The sequence below is a fragment of the Schistocerca serialis genome, chromosome 3, assembly GCF_023864345.2.
Source record: "Schistocerca serialis cubense isolate TAMUIC-IGC-003099 chromosome 3, iqSchSeri2.2, whole genome shotgun sequence".
Classification (NCBI taxonomy): domain Eukaryota; kingdom Metazoa; phylum Arthropoda; class Insecta; order Orthoptera; family Acrididae; genus Schistocerca; species Schistocerca serialis.
The window spans coordinates 301,560,101-301,584,872 of record NC_064640.1 but is presented as its reverse complement, the minus strand read 5'-3'; positions in this window follow the sequence as shown (position 1 = coordinate 301,584,872).

Here is a 24,772-nt window from a genome sequence, read left to right as displayed (position 1 = left end):
CACATCCGATTCGCCCATAAAACATTCATAGTTTTCACTCTTTGAACCAAGCTTCTTCTGTGAAGTATTTTCTTTCCCACTTTGACTGCTATGGGCAGGTGTACTTGAGAGGTTAGGTTCACTCACTTGGTTATCGTCTTTATTGTTTACAGTAATAACACATACCTTTGGCTTTCCAACATTTCTCCTTTTCTTAAAAGCCTTCAGAGGATTTCTAATAACTTTACTTTTACTCATTATTATACTTCAACAAAACAGAGACTCAAGAAACAGAATTAATTACGAATATTTTCGAGATAACGACAGAGTAAATAAAGATGAAACAATCGACAATCACACCAGCGATATATATTGAACCATCACAGGTTAACCACAACACATACTTTATCTCACATCACTAAAATGTACCTGATGAACACGGACGTTAATAATAACACCATTTGACAGCAGTTTAACAGCGCCACAGTGGGTCACGCGCATGTAGAACACATTTCAAAAAAAATTTAAAAATAGTAGCAGTCTTCGGAAACGAATAAACTATATATCTATTAAAAGGTAATAGTCTGCAGATTCAGAAAACGCAAAAAAGTAAAAATTGAACTTTTCGTGATTTTGAGCCTTTCCGGAGCCCCTTAAATTACTAAAAAACATACATGAACAATATTCGTGTAACATTTTGTGAAGTTGATAGTAGTTGGTCTCATTAAATTATATGTGAATCCCCCTTTGACATTTTATAAATACAGGTTTTTTTTGTGTCTATCTCTGGACGTTTATATTGTGCATGGTGTAAGTGTCATCTTTACACAATTCAACAAGGTCTGGCCCAGTCCAGTGTCTGGATTGTGTACACACATGTACTTTTATATATATAAAACACAAGCAAAATGACAAGAATCATTGCGTATTCAGCAACCACTGTTGTGTATTTGTAACAAGGTATAAGTATGAAATCTTATTCTAACACAAACAGACGTGGCATGACAAATATATGACGTTTTAACAAATGGCACATTTATAAAATCATAATCTTCTTATAACATAATTCATGAACAGAACAAATGAGTACGTTCGTTGAACCGCATGCTATTCATTTGAATCCACACTGACACACTCACACACACGGCACAAGTTTCTTGCAGAAACGGAAGTGACAATAGTTCTGACTAGCAAGTTGAGGGATGGCTAACGGCTGAGAAGAGAGCAACGTCGATTACGGAGATGGCGCCACAGGCGCCCGCATCTTCTTGAGGCAGGATGGCTCTCACCTAAGAGCTCGTTGTTGACATCTTGTCCGACAGGCACAAGACCCCCATCGGTGCATCTATGATCGATGACCTCTCGCGGCTCAGCCACAGGTCATTGTTCGTTCTATAGACGTTTTAGGGCAAGGGAGGGACCGTGATAAGACAAGAGCCTATTTTTTGCTCAGGCCCTCAAAGTTTGTGTCATTAGGCACAAAAGGTCAGCTGGGCTGTCGGTCCACCTGATTTGGCGAGCAACAAATATAGAAACCTTCATGTACCTCTTCATTGCTGCCCCCGATCCGCACTGTGTACAGAGACCAGGACCGACCTATTTGTTGTACACAGAGATGCAGGATCTCACCTCTCCTTGGCTGCTGAGTTGACCACCGGACCGTCGATTCAGGGCGTGGTCTGCATGCCATCATCATCGTCAGCTGTGTGCTCCCCTCATTGCTGTCGTTCTCGTTCCTTGTCAGCTCGTGTGTGGTGTGCCAGGTGTCGTAGCTTCAACTCCCTCTTGCTCAGTTACGCTACCTCAACACACTAAGACAACTAATTTTAGTACATGGAAAGTGCTCATGTTTAACCATCAGTACCATACATTCTTTTTATACATAAACATAAAAAAGGTACAGGACAACTTGCTTCACAGTCGTTCACACACACACACAATCAAGGGATAGGGAATCAGTATTATCTGGACAGGATCCCATCACCATTTCTAACTACCATTTCCTACGACTAACACGGTGTTGGCCAACCCGACTACATATCTACTATTTACTACTTTTTATCTCTAATCTTGTTTTTTCTTCTGAATTCCCAATGTGGCAGACGTCCCTCTTATTGTGCCTGCGAACATGTATAAAACACAACAAGCTTAGACATGTGTCCGTCTTACCAAGATTTTTTGTTGGAATTTTGGATAGCGTCCTTTATCGTGTTCTATTGCGACACTACTTCTCTCCTCTATTTTCTTCCCGTTTTCTCCTTTTGTCATGAATGGTTTTATAATGCCTGTGAACATGTTTCGGATTAGCAATGTCATAATGGCACAACACAAATATAGCTCACTGCTCACACTATCTTGGTATCAACAAGTATTTCTGGCGTATCAATACTGTTGTTCGCTCTGTAGATGATTACATCCGGTTCATTTTAACATACACTGGATGCGCTAATTCACGCAACTGCGCATGGCTGTCCGCCTCTTACGTATTCAGGGGCATACGAGATGCGTCGGTGCGTCCTCGTAACGACCTACGCGACTGGCCACCTTAAATATGTTCTCCAATGACGGAGATACAATTATGGGAACTTTTCTGTAATTTACAGAGTTCCTAAGCTATCTTTTTCTAGGGGTACGCCCAGAAATACTTGTTTTCCATTCTTTAATCATGTGTCTTTACAAAATACTCTAGTGCCCTTTACTTTCACGACATCGAGAGGCGAGATATCATTATTAATAATAAAAACGCAAAATATCGGCACATATAAACGAGACACTCTACCACTAAGATCAGTATATACACAAACAAACAAGACACTTTAACAAAAATCCTTATTCTAAGCCTATATTTACTACAATTCCATGTACAAAATCTGCAGTTCACCATTCCACAAGTGCCTTTACATGTGCTATCGGACGCACTCCCAGTGATTTTCCTGTTCTCATGGATTCTACTTCCAACGCGTTGGCATGCGCTATTCTCCGCACTCGCACAGGCCCACTATACGCGGCGAAGAATTTGTGGCACAACTTCCTTTGCTTGTTTGACAGTCGGTGTGTCTTAATGAGTACCTTTTCCCCAACCACAAATTGTCGTACTCGCACCCCTTTATCCGCTTGTGCTTTGCGCTTCTCGCCTGCACGTCGGATATTTTGTAGGGATTTCTCCACGACGGTTCCATGTCTCTGCCGTGTTCTTGGAGGAAACTCCACTAACTGACGGAGACTGTCCGGCGGGTCTCGGTTCTTTAGTACCGTGATTGGAGCTAACAGGTTGTTGCTGTGGGGTATCTCATTAATTACTTCCTGGAAATCTTTGATGAAGATGTCCCATGTGGCGTGCTTCTTACTGCAGTACAATCTGCAAAGGTTTCGTAAATCCTTCATTGTTCTTTCAGAGGGATTAGAACTGGGGCGGAAGCGGGATATGAAAACTGGTTTAATTCCATGACTTTCAAGTGTTCTCTTCCATACCTCCGACCTGTACTGTGGCCCATTGTCTGACAACATATACTCTACTCGCCCTACCTGTGCCAGGAAATCTCTACGTAGCGCCCTGCTCACCGTTGTCCCGGTTGCTCTTTTCAATGGTGTCAGGGTGACATACTTAGACGTTAATTCTAAGACCGCCATGATGTATCTATAACCCCTTTGTGTGATTGGTAACGGACCCATCAAGTCCGTCGCCGCTGTTTGTCTTAATTTCTCCGGAATAATGGGGTACAGAGGCGGCTGCATGGCTACAGTACTTGTTTTCGCCTTCTGACACTTCTTACATACCGCGAGAACCTTGCGTATTCGTCTCTCCATGTTTATGAAGTGACAGACGCTTTTTAGTTTCAAGAAGCACTTCCTGGGTCCGAAGTGAGCATAACTGAGATGTGTATACCAGATGAGTTTATTTATTACTTTCTCTGGCACACACACGACCCACAACGTCTCACCCGGATTTCTTCTGCAAAACAGGACTCCCTTTCTTAACAGATAATGCTGCCTAAGCCTGGCTTGCGATCTATCTTTCCACTTTTCTTTTATTCCTCTCAGCACAGGATCTTTGTCTTGTTCTCGCCCAATATCACGCATTGTCACTGTGATATAATTTTCAAATGCCACTTTTCGTAGATAGAACAAGGAGAAATGTTCTTGTTCCAGTTCTTCAGCCTGATAATCGCTTATCCCCAGAGGGGAACGGGATAGCGCATCCGCTATTACATTTGTGGGTTCCGGTACGTAGGCTATTGTGAAATTGAATTCCTGGAGGACAGCAACCCATCTCGCAAGCCTCCCATGCGTTAATTTGGCCGTAAGTAAGAACTTCAGAGCTCTATGATCGGTATAGACATGTGTCTTACGTCCGAATAAAAAGTACTTGAACTTCTGGAACCCCCACACTATCGCGAGGGCCTCCAGTTCGGTTACTGAGTAGTTCCTTTCGCTTTTACTCAGCACCCGACTCCCGTACACGATCGTATCTTTTCTCCTTCTTCCTCGTATTCTTGGAAGACCATTACGCCTGGCCCAGTTTTCGCACTATCCGTGGCCATACAGAAGTCATGCGCCAGATCAGAATGTGACAGAATCGGAGCCTTTACCAGAGCTGATTTTAGCATACTGAATTTGCTTTTTGCATCATTGTCCCATACCCACGCCGCATTCTTTCCGGTTAATTGACACAGTCGTGGTGTCGCCAATGCCTCTATATATATGAATTTTTTGTAAAAATTCACGACACCGAGAAAGCCTCTCAGCTGTTTCCTTGTGGTAGGCGTTGCAAATTCTGCGATTGCCCTCATCTGCTCTGGGACTGGCATAATTCCTTCCCCTGAGATGATATGACCCAAGAAATGTACTTGTCTTCCTTCAAAACAGGACTTTTTTATATTTACCGTCACCCCATGTTTTCTTAATTTGGAGATCACTTCTCCTAGAAGATTGTTGTGAGATTCCCATGTCTTTTCTGCAATGAGGATATCATCAACGTAACATGTTATTCTCTCCCTTAACCCCTCATCCAAAATTGTTCCTAATTCTCTTATAAATGCTGCAGACGAAATATTCAGGCCAAAGGGGAGTCTCTTAAATTGATAGCATCTACGAAGTGCGATGAACGCCGTGTATCTTCTACATTCTGGATCAAACTTGATTTGCCAGAAGCTGGATTTCAAATCCAGAGAGGAAAACACCGAAACTCCATGGAATTTCTGCAGCAACTCATCGAGCCTCTCGGGTCTGTCGGTTTCCGGAACTATGATCGTATTGATCTGCCGGGAATCTAACACAAGTCGAATTTCCCCGTTCCTTTTGTCTACGATCCTGAGGGGGCTGTTGTATTGTGACTTTTCTGGCTCTATCACATCCTCCCTCTGTATCCGCTGGAGTTCGATAAAAGCACGATCTCGGTACGACCACGGAATCGGGTACGGCGGTACTTGAAACGGTTTGTGCCTCTTTACGTCAAATTTATATAGATAGCCTTTATGGAGCCCGTCTTGGGGAGAAAAACTTCAATATTCCTTCTTAGCACATTGTCTAACCCTTCTTTGTCTGCGTCTCTTATGACCTTTATGCCCTGCAATTTCTCGCTTATTTCCTTATGTATTTCTACTAACTGTGCTTGTTTCGAAGTACTATCTCGATTCTCCTGAGACAGCTCTTTTGTACCTGCCCTGGGATTGCCTGTTCATCGAAACGAAAATGGATTTTGTCACCCTCTCCTAATGTGACTTCTCCTCGACCCAAATCGATTATCGCTTTGTTCGATGATAGAAAATCCACACCAATGATAATATCGGTGGACAGTTTAGGAATGACAAAAGGATTAGCCGTCAACTGATGTCCCTGACATTCGAATTCTAAACGCGTCTGTTGAGATATTTCTATACTCTTTCCAAGTAATGCACCACTAACCTTCGTCTTTTGTGTGGCAAGACTTGGTGGGTTCAGCACATTCTTACATGTCTTAAATACCTCTTCTGACATCGCTGAAAGCTGGCTTCCACTATCAATTATAGCGGCCACCGTTAAGTCACCTATTTTGATTTTGATTACTGGGTATATTTCTTTATTTTGTTGCCCTTCCTTTTCTTCGAGGAGTAACTCGGTGACATCCTCGTATTCGATAATGTTTATGTTACTGACTAGTTCCGAGGTTACGGACGTTTTGCAACTCCTGTTCGCGCTCTGGTCTAGTCATTCGTAATCCTGCCCGTTAAGGTGGGATGGACCAGGCTTCGGAGGGCGGACTTCGACCTCTTCCTGGTTGTTATTTTGGTAACTATTATTCCTGTTCCTTCCCGATTGCTGATTACCGCCCCAAGTCCTTTGTAATTTATTATGTTGCACCGGAGAGTGTCGCTCATCGTCCGTATACCTTCTTTTCGAGTTGCCATTACTGTTACCTTGATTGTGGCCGTTGTAGTTCGGCACTGGCCTACTATCCCACTGAGGTCCATTATTGCGTCGGTTGTTATTTTGTTCACGCTGTCGGCGTTTCTCCCGCGCCTGTTCCTCTTGAAATGCGAATTCCAGTTCGCGCAAAATGCCCTTAAATACCTCAGTATCGCTACCACAACGACCGGCAAGTGATTGTTGATACGAGATGGGAAGTTTCATGTAGCATAATCTGATGATTTCCGCACCGCTACATGGGTTGTCTAGGTACTGGTTCATTTTTGTCATATTTTCAAAAAATTTGACCGGACTCCGGTACCCTGCCCCTTCCATATCTCTGGACATCATAATTTCTTGTTTGATCCTTTCTTGGGTTTCTTTAGACCAATACTTGCCCAAGAAGGCATTTTTGAATTCTTCGAACGAGACGCTCGTCTTCGCTACATTTCTCATGTACTCAGCGGTCGCGCCCTCCATATGGGAGCACACAAAATCCAGCTGGTACATCAATGGCCAGTGTGGGGGCAAAGATACCAAAATGCTTGTAGTCAAACCGGTCATCATTCCCGTTATCATTTCGACCGTTTTTACGATTCGTATGAACTTGGGGACGTGGACTAATTCGTTCCGACACGCTATCGTCATCTCTCCCCCTCTGTATTTTCGACAGTTGTTCGGTATATCTGATCAACTGACAGCAATTGTGCTCACTGGACTGCTGCGCGCTGTCCGTGTTTACCTCGGTCATTGCCTCAGAGTTGTGAATGAAGGCATGGCTCCCGTTGCTTATAGTGTCAACTTTGTCACACCGTGAAGCGGTTATCTGTGTTCCGGCACGTGACGGTTCAGTCGACGCAGTAATTACACCCTTCTCCTTTCCTGATGTCTCTGTAATGAGACGTTTTACCTCGTCCTCTAAATTTCTTTTTAATATCGCCACCTCCTCTTTCAACATCTCGTTAGGCCCTATGTCCGGTTGCTCTTGTTGCTTTTCTTCAACACGTTTTATCCGGTTTTGTAGCCTCGATAACATGACCTTTCCTACTTTTGCCGTGCTTTGCGTGGAGTCCTGAGTTTCTCTCGCTATTTTCGTTGCACCTTTCGCAATTAATTTGGCTTCAATTGCCGTTCGTTTGATGATGGCAATCTCTTTCTCTATTTTGACGCCTAGATTCTTTACCTCCTCTTTTACTTCCCTGTGAACTTCTGTGAGCCTATAGTTCAGCTCCGAATTCGCCTTTTTAATTTCGGCATTAAGGTTGGCGCTATGCTCTAAGTTCACCGTTTGCATCTGTTGCAACAGGTCCGTAATGTTTTTGAGAGTAGCCGCATTTTGATCCTCGTCCTTTTGTGGTTGAAAATGCGACTCTTCTCCTCTGTTTTGAGGAACCCTTCGATATCTAGACAAGTACCGTCTCCGCGCCCCCGTCGGATCACTTGTGAATGAATCGTTTGATAATCGTCGGACACCGTTTTGTTCCAACACACTCTGGCTTCTTAGGCTGGATCTTCCATACTTATGGATTAATCCTGCACTCCCTGCGTCCCCCGAGCCCTCAGTATCACTGCCTGAATCAACGTCTTTGCTATTCAGCGGACTAAACCAGTCATGAGACGTAGTTTCAGGAAGTTGCAACTCGCATTCGTCACGCTCATCGGTAGAGCTTTCCCTACTATCACCCATGTTCTCCCGAGTAACAGTCTGATTATATTCTGCCGTTGTCTTGGCTTTTCCCCTCGTTATCATTTGCACTTTTATGTTACACGAAAACTCAAGACCCAGGTACCCCTTACACTCAATAATTAGATAACACAAAATATATATCAGGACACAAATTGATACACTGGGTGTGAGCAATGACCCGACAAAAATTTCATAAAGAATTCCCCCAAAAAGGCTAGTACCAATGATTGTGTTCTGTGTGCTCAGCATCGGATGATTACGGCACTACACATCATAAGTACTCCAACAACTCACAAATACAATGCAGAGGCACCTATAAATGTCAATTTGAAAGGACAGCACATGAAGAAGACAATGTAACTTATTGTAACTAATGCTAACCGTTTATCAATTAAAAATGTCTAAGCAATGGATCACGTGGAAAAATATCCTTTTTTCTAAAGACTACTTCCTAGCAAATCCCGAAGTATCGTATCCTGGCATGGGTCAGCCATATGTTACACACCACCCGTCACTTATCTGGTTTTGGCGTGTGTTCACCCCAGCTAATTGACTAACAGATCAACAGAGGGTGCAAAACTGCTGCAATATCGGATAACGCAAAGAAAGTAATAAGGCCCTGTGACTCCTGATTGAACTGCGTTGGCAGTGTTGACATTAATTGATTCAGAATTGATCACTTTTAATTAAAAAGGGGTGCACATTGATGTTATATGCAGCTATTGAACACCAGATGCAAATGTTGAACATAAAATTAATTAAGAAAGTGACTTGGAATTTCAACTACTTGATTGAAAACAGATGCAGTCGATTATCACAAATTTATTTTAACTCACGACCTTCAATCATCACATTACATGACTCTCGTATCAGGCAGTGGTAATAAATTGCGTTTGCGTGGAGGAAAGCTCGATAACTCAAAAGTAATGCCTATCGACTGACCCAGGCGTAATGCGAAGTGCGAGAAGAATTCTACAGTACACGGCCCATGAAACCCTCGTGGAAACTTTGCCGACGTGATCCAACAAATTAATCAGTGGCCGGAGTGGGCGCAATATCACCGAATACATCATGGCGGAGCGGCGTCATTGTGTGGACGTCGGCCGACCCTGTGGTGCTGCAAGGCTGCGCTCGTCTATTCACTCCTAGCTATCTTGCTCAGTACATAGCTGAACCAAAACTTTCTATCTCCATGCTCAATCGTTCCATTTGCTAAGTCCTAAACCGCAGAGATGCTCACTCTTTCTCAGGCAAGCTGAGTAAAGAACGCCACGTCCGCACTCTAGGCAAGCTGGGAACGGAAGACCGCTACGGAGACTTCTCACAGTCCGCTCTTTGCCTCGGTTTCCCCTCCAGCAAAATCACTTACGCCAACTGCAGCGCAAGTCGCGTTAATTATGCGTCGCTTCCCAGCGCCGACCAATGCCTGCTCTGGGAAGTGAACCAATTCCCACAAAATTTCCCTTCTTCTCAACTTCTGCTATATAGCTCCTCCCAGGCCATCCACCAAGGTTAGCGTCTGGGGTCGGGGTCAACCACCCATGCTGTCACTCATCTTAAGGCGGCTGGAGGCCGCGCCGTGTTACCGCTTTCTCAGAGCGTATTCGTTGCCCAATGACGTGCTGTAAAAATAACATGTGGTGCTCACACACTATCATCTTTTAAGTATCTGTTTAAAAATTGAGTATTTTAACTACTGCTTCACTGTATATTTACTCCCTCAGGAAGTTTGTTGTAAGAAATCCACTGAATTTCACAAGAAATATATACATAATGACAACACCACAAGAAAAAATGATATTTATTATTCCGCATTAGCGTTGTCTTTAGCAGAAGATGAGGTGCTTAATGCTGCAACTAAAATTTTTGATCGCTTACCCAGTGATAAAAAATGTCTGACGGCAAAGTAAAACTTAAAAACAAATTGAAGAAGTTTCTCCTTAATAACGCCTTCTATTCCACAGAATAATTTCTATTATTGCAATGTGCAAAATGTGGCAGATAGGAATTACTAACTCACACCCGTATGCAATATATATATATATATATATATATATATATATATATATATATATATATATATATATATAGAAGATTCCAGGTTCGAATCCTGGCAGGGTCGCCATATGAAACATCCCCTTAGAAAATTTGTACATGACTGTGCTTAAACTGACACAATATTTTTAGCGCAACGCAATCTGACTTTCAAAAATCCCTACAAAAGAATGGCCCTGACTAACATTAACCTATACATTTCACAAATCACTTACCTCACAAAAATCTTGGTTACTCGAACTACTTCAGTACAGCGAGCGCCACTACTGCCAGCTAAATAAAAGATTCAAACTACTGAAGGCACTAACTACTGATAGGCATAGTTAGCAAATGAAAGATTTTGATAGAGAACAAACAATGTATTTGCCTCAATAGTGTTCAAAAGTCATAATGTATATAGCAGTTCATGACATCCAGTCTTACAAATTTCAAAACTCCACCATCTCTCTCCCCGCATCCACCACTGCTGGCGGCTCACCTCCAAATGAGCAACGCTACGCGCTGTTCACATCCAGCTGCCCAGCACTACAATGGCAGAGGACAATGCAAACTAGCCACAGACTGCACACAGCACAGCCAGTGATTTTCATACAGAGCGCTATGTAACGTTGCCAGTAAGAAAACATAAACAGCCTACTTACAATATATGCAGAAGGTGGTAGATAGGAATTACTAACTCACACCTGTATGTAATATATACACTCCTGGAAATTGAAATAAGAACACCGTGAATTCATTGTCCCAGGAAGGGGAAACTTTATTGACACATTCCTGGGGTCAGATACATCACATGATCACACTGACAGAACCACAGGCACATAGACACAGGCAACAGAGCATGCACAATGTCGGCACTAGTACAGTGTATATCCACCTTTCGCAGCAATGCAGGCTGCTATTCTCCCATGGAGACGATCGTAGAGATGCTGGATGTAGTCCTGTGGAACGGCTTGCCATGCCATTTCCACCTGGCGCCTCAGTTGGACCAGCGTTCGTGCTGGACGTGCAGACCGCGTGAGACGACGCTTCATCCAGTCCCAAACATGCTCAATCGGGGACAGATCTGGAGATCTTGCTGGCCAGGGTAGTTGACGTACACCTTCTAGAGCACGTTGGGTGGCACGGGATACATGCGGACGTGCATTGTCCTGTTGGAACAGCAAGTTCCCTTGCCGGTCTAGGAATGGTAGAACGATGGGTTCGATGACGGTTTGGATGTACCGTGCACTATTCAGTGTCCCCTCGACGATCACCAGTGGTGTACGGCCAGTGTAGGAGATCGCTCCCCACACCATGATGCCGGGTGTTGGCCCTGTGTGCCTCGGTCGTATGCAGTCCTGATTGTGGCGCTCACCTGCACGGCGCCAAACACGCATACGACCATCATTGGCACCAAGGCAGAAGCGACTCTCATTTCTGAAGACGACACGTCTCCATTCGTCCCTCCATTCACGCCTGTCGCGACACCACTGGAGGCGGGCTGCACGATGTTGGGGCGTGAGCGGAAGACGGCCTAACGGTGTGCGGGACCGTAGCCCAGCTTCATGGAGACGGTTGCGAATGGTCCTCGCCGATACCCCAGGAGCAACAGTGTCCCTAATTTGCTGGGAAGTGGCGGTGCGGTCCCCTACGGCACTACGTAGGATCCTACGGTCTTGGCGTGCATCCGTGCGTCGCTGCGGTCCGGTCCCAGGTCGATGGGCACGTGCACCTTCCGCCGACCACTGGCGACAACATCGATGTACTGTGGAGACCTCACGCCCCACGTGTTGAGCAATTCGGCGGTACGTCCACCCGGCCTCCCGCATGCCCACTATACGCCCTCGCTCAAAGTCCGTCAACTGCACATACGGTTCACGTCCACGCTGTCGCGGCATGCTACCAGTGTTAAAGACTGCGATGGAGCTCCGTATGCCACGGCAAACTGGCTGACACTGACGGCGGCGGCGCACAAATGCTGCGCAGCTAGCGCCATTCGACGGCCAACACCGCGGTTCCTGGTGTGTCCGCTGTGCCGTGCGTGTGATCATTGCTTGTACAGCCCTCTCGTAGTGTCCGGAGCAAGTATGGTGGGTCTGACACACCGGTGTCAATGTGTTCTTTTTTCCATTTCCAGGAGTATATATATATATATATATATATATATATATATATATATATATATATATATATACACGGTTGAAGCTGAAGGACAGCACTGTCGACTGTAGAATAGCTGCAGTGGCCTGTGACAGACACGATCCTTGAATGAGGTATTACTGGTGCCACCAGTTCTGTCCTGTCTTTGAGAAAAGGGAGCAGTAGGCAGGCGTCTACAAGTCCATAACAACACATCTGGACGCTGCTATGCCAGTGATTCGTGGTATCACGGGCCTGTGGGCAGTCCATGTCATCCAACGTCTGTTCTGCATGAGCTGCAGGATCTGTATGCACCAGCCTACAAGCGGCCAGTAGCGTTGTCTTCGTCTTGTGGTTGGGCCACACGCTGTCTGCTCTTGGTCCCTTCATGTAGCGGAGTGAGCGACCCTCTTTTAGGTGGCTCTGACGCAGTGTGGGGAAGAATACTACCTAACGGCGGTTGTGTGGTCATCTTTCAGATGTCCTGGATTATCAGTAGAGAGCCTGATATCACTGCCTGAACATCGAGGCGTTCTGTGAACCCAGAATGTCGCTTAATGCCGGTGGTGTCTCGGCATGATGCCTCAGTGATGTGGCGCCGCTGCATAGTTCGCAGCCTACTAGCTGTAAGTCGTCTCACCTGAGGAGCAACACTAATGGTTGGTCTTAGTTGATACCAGGTGCTGGTAGATGGTTATGTCAGCAGTGGCAGTGGTGGTAACTGTCATCTCTGCAGGAGCGATGGAGGCTGCTGGTTGACAGTTACTTAGGGAAAGGGCTTATGCAGATGTCAGGAGGCCTCCGCACTGTCTGCATTATTGGAAAAACATTTAACATCTATATTTCTTGACGACAGTTAGTTGTACCCAGACATGCTGGTGGCCGAACTTTCGTGCCAAGTTTGCCTCAACAGAGCTGAACTGGATTTGGTGTGCACCTTTATCGATGTGTGGAGTTAGGTATTGCAGGTGTAGGAGATTCTTGCATCGCCGATCATGAAGAAATTCTGCTGGGCTCTTGTCGTTGATAGATACTCTTACTCAACGTTAACTCAGCTTTGTTGGGTAGTCCCAGAGTGTGTTTAATTCAGCTTTAGACGTGTGGAATAACTGTTGCGCTTTATCATTTGATTGTGGATGAAACGGGGGTTTTAAATCTTTTATATTGTTTTAATCACAAAGCTTTTTAAATTGTGGACCGTTGCTAATGAGTACTCTGCAATACAACATTTCTTTTGCAAAGATATGAGGTAGAGTACATATGGTGATTTTTGTGCTGGTAGAAAACAAATGAACAGTGTACGGATAAGTCCCTTCCTAAATTCTATATGACCAGTAGTGGCCTCACTACTGGTCATATAGAATTTAGGAAGGGACTGAAAAATACGTGCAGTCCGCTAAGATGTCTCTAGGTGGAGCACTGAAAAATGTTTATAGACATTTGGACTGCTGTCCCGCCAGTCGTTTTGGTATGGGAACGAGATATTGTGATGTATGTAATGATGTCACACCTGTACAAATGCTGCTGGGTCGGGCATTTAATTGGGGTCGTTTTCCAGTGACCTCAATGAAGTAGTGTTAACGACTTGGTTAAGAGAAACCAGAGAGCTATTGCGTGAAGTTCGTATCGTTTCTTACTAAGAGCCAGTGTTCTACATCTACATCATGTACATGACTGCTCTGAAATTCGCACATAAGTGCCTGGCCGAGGTTTCATCGAACCACCTTCAGACTATTTCACTATAGTTCCACCCCCGTACAGCGTACGGGAGAAACGAACACACGTATCTTTCCGTGCACTCACTGATTTCTCTTATATTTTTACGATGAGCATTTCTCCCTATGGAGGTGGGTGTCTACAAAATAATTTCACATTTGCTGAAGAAAGTTAGTGATCGAAATTTCGCGAAAAGTTCTCGTCGCAACGAGAAACGCCTTTGTTTTAATGTTTGCCACCCTAACTCACGTATCATATGCGTTACACTCTCTCCCCTATTTGTAGTAATACAAAACTAGCTGCCCTTTTGTGAACTTTTTCGATTTCCTCCGCCAATGCTATCTGGTAAGCATCTCATGGCGTGCAGTAATACTTCAGAACAAGACAGACAGCGTAGTGTAGGCAGTCTCTTCAGTAGACCAGTTGCATTTTTTAAGGGTTCTGATAATAAGTGCATCTTTTGTCCGCCTTCATTGCAACATTATCTATGTGAACTTTTCAATTTAAGTTGCTCGTAATTGTAATCTCTAGATATTTTAGTCTTTCCATAACTGATTTTCGTGCCTATTTTCTAATTACTAAGTGCTCCCACGCGCTGTTGCAATTTATCTGCTCAAGAAGCAAACCGTATAACGTCATCAGCAAAAAAGTATGTGGTTCAGGTACAGTCTGTAAACCAACATTCCTTCTTCAGTCTCCCTGTTTGAGCCTAGAACTACTGAGAATAGTTTTGTAGACATGTAAACTCCTTGCGTGACTCCTCTTCATTTGCGGATTTCTGACTATCCCAATGCAGCTAGCTGCAGCAATGACGTATACGTTATCACACCAGGCAAAAAACTATTCACCACCAGGACACATCTCGCTAATATCATAATAGTCTGAATTCAGCGAAGAACCGAGTCCAAAATTTCCTTTAGCTATGCCACATGCAGCTGAAATCATGCATTGATGATTTGGACCAATAGTGTTACCAAATTGCGGGGATATTGATTGCTACGTTTCACCCACCATAAAATAATAGACGCAGATATTTTCTATCACATTAAGATCCGATTATTAGCGGGCCAGTCGGGGTCCGATAGAGCACCTGAATGTCCGCAGCTTACTCATCATGAAGATGCAGAAGGAAAATCAACGCTTGGTCACCTACAATGTTGCAATAAACGTCCTGGTTGATGTTGGCGGTAAGCTGAAGGGGTGAGTCCAAGTTATGGTACGAAAAACATTTCCAAAACAGTACAGAAACACCTCCGGATTCCAGTACGCCATCCACACTTGGCGGGTTAAACGCCTGATTGAACCACTGATGTACTCGACGCCTTGCGTCACTAATTGAAAAGTGCAAAATCATATCTCGCCACCCACACTACACGCCTCCTGTCAGCAACTATCTAGTTTCAGTATTGTTTTACTCGTCGAAGACGTATAGCTCTATGTGTCGCTGTGAACTTTTTCGATGCACTCCGTCAATCCCATCTGGTAAGCAAACCACACCGCGTAGCAGTATTCTAAAAGAGGACGGACAAGCGTAGTGTAGACAGTCTCTTTAATAGATTTGTTACATTTTCTAAGTGTCATACCAGTAAAACACTTTCTTTGATTAGTCTTCCCCACAAAATTTTCTATGTGTTCTTTCCAATGTAAGTTGTTCGTAACTGTAACTCCTAAGTATTTATTTGAATTTACGGCTTTTAGATTTCAGTGTTTTTTCGTGTAACCGAAGTTTAACGGATTCCTTTTAGCATTTATGTGGATGACCTCACACTTTTCGTTATTTAGGGTCAATTACCAATTTTGGCACCATACATATATCTTTTCTAAATCATTTTGCAATTTGTTTTGATCTTTTGATGACTTTACTAGTCGTCATCTGCAAAAACCTAAGACGGCTGCTCCCTAATCGTTTATATAGATAAAGAACAGCAAAGGGCCTATAACACTACCTTGGGGAACACCAGAAATCACTTCTGTTTTATACGATGAATTTCCGTCATTTACTACAAACTGTGACCTCTCTGACAGGAAATCACGAATCCAGTTACATAACTGAGACGATATTCCATAAGCACACAATTTCACAAAAAGTCGCTTGTGTGCTACAGAAACACGGAATCAATTTGAAATGCCTTGTCAATAGCACTCATCACGTCGAACCAGTAAAGAGCTAGATGTGTTTCACAAGAACGATGTTTTCTAAATCCGTGTTGGCTGCGTGTCTATAAACCATTTTCCTCGAGGTAGTTCATAATGTTCGAACACAATATACGTTAACTATGTATGGTAATTCGTTCAACGAAAAAGGTAGCTTTGGTTCACACGCTCCATTCAGAAATAAAATTTACCTTTAGAACCATATACCACGTATTTTGCAACGAATCGGAAGAAAGGAAACAAACGAGTTGTCTGGATTGTAGAAGGCACATAAACACATTAGTGATGTGAGTAAGCTGACTCACCATGGAATCCCCGGTATGAGGGAGGTTTTATGACGTGAGTCAGCACGATGCACACGAGACTGTATTATTGACGGAGTGTCCAGAAACGCTGTGGACGTACACGAGGATCTTAGTCATTTGAAGCCCACTGTGCAGCTGGAACGGATACATTGCTCAAGTACAGGTCTGATCACTCTAGGAATCCGAGAATCGGAATAATGCAGCGTACGTTACTTATCAACACACCAAATAGGTACTGCAACACTTCTTACGATCTGGGGTATTTCACTTCCAACCGGAAAACACAGGATATTAAGATGCAGACGGAGACCGGCAGCTGCATAGAAATGAAGGACACCATAAACAGATTCTAAGTCCATGTCTTTATCTCGGTGGTTAATACTTATACAAAAATACCTGGTTCGCTATTTGATGAATCCTTGTGGCTATACGCTTAGTTGGAAATCGATCACTGCTATCTTAATCGTGACGCAAAGTATATGGAGTGGCATTTAATATTGTGTACCGTTGTCTGCCGGCAGTGAAGTGTTTTGAGAGACCAGTACGAGTCATTAGTACCAAATGGAGACTGGAGATGTGTTATAGACCTTGGACGGTGGTGAATAACTGGTTTTCATGCATGTGGCGTAATGTTGCCATATTGAGTTGTGTGCAGAAGGCGAGGGTTCAGAAACGTAAGAGTTGTAACACCGTCAGCGAAACATGATACGTATCTTGAAGACTAGTTGACAATCACCTCTTTGTGCACGTAATTACATTCACAGCATATTCCTGATAACGTCAGTACTTGCAAAAATGGACTTGTCGCTACAGGCAGGCGCTTTCCTTCAGGTATCTTCGAGGAGAACTGTGATCATTCTTATACTGCCATCGTACTTCACACTAGTTCATCTCCAACATAAGATAATGCTTTTCCTGTGTGTTTTTGAAACCCACTTGACATGTCTACTGAAAATGTACGGATTTTTATTGCTTGGCGACTCGATGGTGAGGTCCGTCTCTTGTACGATACAGCTAAATTTTCCACTCGGACGGAAGCTTTTTTATAGGTTATTCGTCACTGTCAAATGTTAGTTAACCCAACAACGCTACGCTTTATTGCCAAACATGGTGGCTTCCCCAAGTATTGAATTTCATCATGCGATATCATGTTCGCCCTCGGTAGCTGAATGGTCAGCGTGACGGATTGTCAATCCTCTGGGCCAGGGTTCGATTTCCGGCTGGGTCGGGGAACTTTCTCCGCCCAGGGACTGGGTGTTGTGCTGTCCTCATCATCATCCTATCATCCTCATCGACTGCAGGTCGCTGAAGTGGCGTCAAATTGAAAGACCGGCACCCGGCGAGCGGTCTGCCCGGCGGGGGCCCTAGAAATACGATTAAATAAAAAATAGATATTATATTATTTGACTACTGTGTACTACATGTAGTTATTTCTTAGCATCACAATATGTCACTCATCATCATCGCCGTCGCCATTAGCCATTTCTCTCATTAAATGACGTGGTATGTCCAAGTACTGGGCACAGATACGTTTGTAATATCTTGTGCTACAAGGGAACAGTCTTCGGCGATATTCAGCCAACGACCTTCCTCAGGTTTTTGTCTCATCGGTCCGGCTATCTTCCTCGTGCTCTGTCTCTGTTTCTTGGACTCCATTTTAGAGCTGTCCTTGTCCATCGGTCATCATTTCATCGAGAAACATGGTCAGCCCATTGCTATTTCATAGTGGCTGTTCTCTCTAGAATGTCCTTGACGTCGGTAATTGTTCTGACGTCATCTGCCCTTGTTTTGGCTTTCCTTGTAAATCCCAAAATAGACCTTTCCATTCCTCGCAGTGCAGTTCTGTTTCCGGTTTGTGTACTCACGAAGTGTCCAGGTCTCAAAGCCGTAAGTATTAGATTGGTGCATAAGTTCGTAGCGTTTTTGTTTGGCATGTTGATATTCCGGCTTCTGTGCTTTTATTTATCGATTTACGTTTTTTATTTATAGTTCATTGTTGCTATTTATGTTTACATATTGTCATTTTGTCATTTGGAGATCGTATATGGAGCTGTGGCAGTTAGAAAATGGGGTGCCAAGTAGACAAATCGAAACAATTTCGATCTATTCATCTGTTTGAGAGGAGTGACAACAGCGGAGTCTCCAGAAACATTTTCGCGGTATGTGGGGATAATCCCATTCGCCAGAGCAGGGCAAGGAAATGGTTTTCTCATTTTAAGGAGGATCGTTTTGGCATTAGTGACTCTCCACGTTCAGAAAGACAATCGGGGTTGGGTAAAGATCGTTGAAACGCATTAATCCATAATTATCTGCGTCACCGTACTCGAGGACTGGCAGATGCGATGAACTGTGATCATTTCACTATCGTGCGACATTTGCATGCAGTGGGAAAATTTCAAAAATTAGGTTCATAGGTACTACATGCTCTACGTCAAAAATCACAAAAATAAGCTGGTGGTCATATGTGCATCTCTGTTTGCTCGTCAGCAATTGGCTAGTGAACAACACCAACCATTCCTGTCCTGTATAGCTACTGGTAAAGAGAAATGGTGTTTTTATGCTAACACAAGGAGAAGAAGGGAATGGTTGAGACCAAACAAAGCAGCAGCTCCCCGTACAAAGACCTGCACGTATGTCATGCATCTGGTGGAGCAGCGAGGGTGTGGTGTACTACGAATTGCTTCCCCGATGTGTGACGATCACTGCTGACATTTATTGTTAACAACTGAGACGTCTTACAGACGCAGTCCGAGAACAGCGACCAGGAATACTGCGTGAAGTGATGCTAATCCACGATAACGCCCTCACGCATTCTGCTAGACTGACAAAAAACAATCTACAGGAGTTGGATTGGAAAGTCATTCCGCACCCACCTTATTCACCTGATCTTGCGACCTCAGATTTTCACTTTTTCCGCTCTCTGTCGAACAGCCTTCAAGGAATTTCCTTTACGGATGATAATGCGCTCTGAACATGGTTGGACGAGTTCTTCGCCTCAAAACTGTGTGATTTCTACAGCCGAGGAATCGAAAAGTTATCCCAGCGTTGGCACGCTGTTGTAAATAGTGAAGAGGAATATATTATTGATGACTAAAATATCTATTCTGTGTATCGGTTGTGTTTATTAATCTTAAGGTAAAACGCTACTAACTTACACACCAAGCTAATAAAAACGGACACACTGATCGAAAATTATTTTTTTCGGTTATTCTGCCATATTTGACCTGATATAGATGAATGTCTTTCATATGCATGTTAGTTTAGTTCGCTGCGTCGAAAAGACTTCCAGTCTTACGTTTACCGTCATATTTACAAGCTGACCAAGAGATGTGTTCTCTGATAGTGTCCAGTAGGATGTTTTTGAGTTGTAAATTAGCTGCTCCATTTGTTAGACATAATTTTTGTCTTGAAAAGGTTTATGTTCAGTCCCACTGTCTGGCATTCCGAGGCGATTTCCGATATCATCTTTCACAGTTCTTCAAAATTTGCGAATAGTGCAATGTCCTCTACAAATCTCTGGTTATTAAGTTCTTCCCGTTAACTCTCTTCCCAGTTCAGTTTTTACAATGCCATTTACAAGAAGTGGTTAGACACTGGACTCGCATTCGGGAGGACGACGGTTCAATCCCGCGTCCGGCCATCCTGTTCTAGGTTTTCCGTGACTTCCCTAAATCGCTCCAGGCAAATGCCGGGATGGTTCCTTTCAAAGGGCACGGCTGACTTCCTTCCCCGTCCTTCCCTAATCCGATAGGACCGATGACCTCGCTGTCTGGTCTCCTTCCCAAAACAACCCCAACCCATTTACAAGACAACGGGGAAAAGCCTACTGGAGTAGATATTCAACATCTGATAATACCTTCATGGTGCAATGACTGTCACAAAAAGTGACATGAATTCACTGCAACAGTCACGCATCCAGTTTGAGAGGATCAGCAACTTAATGCTATTTGCAAATATTCGTCGTTTCTGATGTATTACCTACGCTAAAAGCTAGATTTTCAACTGGAGGTCAGACAGAGAACCTTATTCGAGCAGAATAGAAGTAAATCCAAAGTTTTTCGTCTGTTGCACATATACGTGATATTAAAAATAGTGTCGAATATTATGAGGGGCAGTATCGGAACAAGGAAAACAAGGCCAGTGAACACGGATCCGAAAACGCAAGAAAATTTGTTCACAGGAGGGGCTGCAACCACACAATTGACTGCAGACTTCCTAATGCTCAGACTAATCTGCACCTGGGGGTGCTGTGATACAGAAAGACATGAAAACGTGTTGGTGACCCTGCTGACCGAGCGTCAGTCCAACTAATGTGATCGTGCGTGCAACGGGAAGTCTTTCAGACGCTCCTACAAAAAAGTATACATACTGTTATATTAGAAAGTGTGTGTTTTCGGACCCATGATTTTTGACCTATTTTTATTAGCTCATTGAATACTACCATCTCTCAAAATATACGACAATTTTTTTTTGGAACAGCTTGTATAACTAAAGCGACGAACTGCTCTGTTTGCAAGACGTTGTTAAAAGTATTGTGCAGACGCCTGTACAAGTTTACCACCATCACTCTGGCATTCGTTCTTCACTAACCTGCAAGCTGTAAACTAACGAATAAAAAGAGAACAGGCTTAGGGTTAAAAAAAATAAGCTAAGTTAGAAACTGCAGTTTTTTCAAAGAAAATGCCTTTGCATGCTGCACATCGAAATTTTTATTTTTATTTATGCACCCAGACGCGTTTCGCCTTTTCTACAAGGCATCTTCAGTGGGTGTCCTGAAATATTACATGATTTGTCCTTTTTACACATAGGTTATGGTTTCACATCAAGGTTATAAATTTAAAAACAGTTCCTTAACGTTTTTTTTACGAAATTGAAAGGTACTTACAGGTAACTTATAATTCATTGCATCTAAGCAAACTGCTTTTTCTCATCTGGCAACCAGGTGGACATCTTACAGTTCAGTTTCAGTTCACTGTTTTCGTTACACATCACTGTAACTTCCATCTTTTTAATACAGAAATTCATTTGTTTTTCTAAGTGTTACCATCTGTTTTGTGAATGTGTGTGTGTTTGTGGTGTGTGTGTATTAGAGAGGGAGAGAGATTTCTTTTCCTTACTATTTTTTATTTTTTTATTATTCATAATAATAATAATAATAATTATTATTATTATTATATTTTCTTGTATATACTTATGAGAGGAGACAGATGTGTAATCATTTGTTGGGATTTCTGTCTATTATATGATCAATCAATGTAAACAGTGAGTTGTTAGTTATATTTACTTGGTCATTTCGTAGTTGTTTCTTTTCAGCCTTTGTTTTGTATATATGATAATTTTCCTGCAATGTTAGGAGATGCCTTTCATTATTTATTCTAATTATTTTCATGTCATTTTCTCTTGTAGTAGGTTTGTGGTTATTTTCTCTCAAATGTTCTGCAAAAGTTGAATGGCTCGTCCCATATTACCATGCTCTGATATGTTCTTTGTACGGGGTGTCAAATGTTCTGCTGGTTCGTCCTATATACCTTCCATCACATGTGTTGCACTGTAGTTGGTATATTCCTGCTTTTTGGTAGATATCTGTGTTTTTATTTTTATTTTTGGATTGTGCTTTTGGATTGAATTGTCTGTTTTGAATGCTATGTTTGTTATTTTATGTGTGAGTTTGGTGCTTGTGTGTCATTGTGTAACATCTTGAACCTTGTTTAGCCGGCCGGAGTGGCCGTGCGGTTCTATGCGCTACAGTCTGGAGCCGACCGACCGCTACGGTCACAGGTTCGAATCCTGCCTCGGGCATGGATGTGTGTGATGCCCTTAGGTTAGTTAGGTTTAATTAGTTCTAACTTCTAGGCGACTGATGACCTCAGAAGTTAAGTCGCATAGTGCTCAGAGCCATTTGAACCATTTTGAATCTTGTTTCTTGTTTTCCTGTAATCTTTGTTTCGTTATTGTTCTGTCTCTGTTTGTGCCTCTTTGTGTAGTGTTTTGTTGTACTGTTGTTTGTGAGTGTTTATGTACTGTGTTCACTGACTGTATTTGTTTTTTAATTTTTTAGTTTAATTTGATACAGTGAATTAGAAGTTACCTGTAAGTACTTTCCATTTCGTAAAAAAACGTTTAAATCTATAACCTAGATGTAAAACAGTAACCTATGTGTAAAAAGGACAAATCATGTAATATTTCAGGACACCCATTGAGGATGCCTTGTAAAAAAGGCGAAACGCGTCTGGGTGCATAAATAAAAATAAAAATTTCGATATGCAGCATGCAAAAGGCATTTTCGTTGAAACAACTGCAATTTACATACAGCTGCTGCGAAAATGGCCACTACAAGAAACGAGTTAAACTAAGGTAAGCTCCAACATAACATAGTAAATATCAGTGACAGTCAAATGAAAATCGAACACCCGCCACAATGGGTCCATGGAATGGTTCCATTCAAAAGTAATCGCCACACTCGTTAGACGTCTATCCCACTGGGAGACGAAACGATCAGTTCCTGTTTCGTAGAACGCGGTCAGTCGCTGACGGATCCGCAACCGCACCCACTCTTGCACTTCCTCGTTCAACTGAAACCGACATCCACGCATGTCTTTCTTCGTATAATACATGAAAATCACACGTTGAATGATACGGGCTGTACGAGGGAGGTTGCAATTTTTTCCAACAAAATCGCTGAAAAGTAGCCTTCGTCCAATTGACAGTGATGATTTTGTTGGTTTGTGGGGCGCTCAACATCCCTGTCATCAGCGCTTGTACATTTTCCAGTCTTTCCATTTCCAGTCTCGCCATTACCCGAATGATGAGATGATGATGACAACACAAACACCTAGTCCCCGGGCGGGGAAAATCCCTGACCTGGCCAGGAATCGAACGCGGGGCCTGATGATCCAGAGACAGCAATGCTAACCACTAGACCACGAGCTGCGGACGCAATTCTCTGTGTGGGGGCGGGTGTTATCGTGCAACGGAATGATTCCGTTCGATAACATTCCGACAGCCCGAGGGCAAACGGCAAAGCCAGCACACATCTCCGTTGCCAAAAAAATTCAAAGCTATTCACACAAGTTCTGGTAAGACTGACAGCAGGGGCCCTCTGGTCGTCGAGTTCCTCGAGTGAGGAATCACAATCACTCCCGAACGCTGTGAAAGCACTTTGCAGAAACTGAGACGCGCCATGAAGTCAACACACCCAGCAATTTTGTCGGACGGAATCGTCCTTTTGCACGATAACGCTCGTCCCCGCACTACCAATCGGACGAAGACTACTCTTCAGTGATTTGGTTGGGAAACACTGCAACGTCGTCCGTACAGCCCGGATCTTTCACAGTGTGATTTTCACATCTTTGAATCGTGTTACGATGAGGACAATATATATTACGCACCAAACACCAGTCTTGAGCTCATGCAACTGCTGTTTAACGTACTGACGGGGATTTTCTGATATATAATGACGCATATTTCGTGTGTTCACACACCTCGGCGTGTCGAGCCGTGCTTCATCTGAAGATATGAAAAGCTGAGGATCCAAAAATACTGATTCAACATTACTCAGAAACTGCCGACAGAACTCAGCACACGAAAGTTATTCTAGACACTGTAACTCATACATTTGACTAGGTTTCTAAGGATACAGATGCAGATCCTTTTTCATATGGTTTCGACACGACGATCTTTAAATTCCTTCTTGCACAGATAAACGGGATTGAGACATCGTCGGGCATTGCTCTAGGCTCGAGCAATGCATTCTGGTGTTAGAACTCTTTTCGGATAGCTACGATTTTTAGTCGTTAATAGCCCGTTCGCGCCATTTAACAAAACTTTACTGGAGGTTTTATCAAAATACTTCCAGTTTTGAATTCTTGAGCAAACTTTTCCCACGTATTGTGCTTCGTATAACATTCTACAATGAACACGCGTTCTTTTATCGTGAGCAACATTTTGTGTTACATTCAGCTGGTCACTTAACAAATCTGCTCCTCTCACTCACTCAAAAGTAATGACACAGTAAAGTACTAGGGGCATAGCATATGGGAGATGCACTTGCGCATACATGTGACAGCAACCGATTGGTGCCTTGAATTCACGGTTTCCGACATTGTCTTTAACAAGGGCTCATTACACGTCAGTCATATGAATACTTTGCGGCTCAGTTTTGTTGTGGCCACCCTGTAGTATCACCTCGGAATTCGCCCTATGAGATTCGAGAATCGCTACTACATGCTTATTTGCTTGTTAACTGCGCAGTTCCCTACAGTTATTGCTGGGAATATTACTCATGTAGCGCAAACAAATTGTTCTTCTCATAATAAAGTGAGTCATATCGTTGAACGTGAGGGTTCGAGGGGAAAACAAGCAGTGGGTGCTGCTT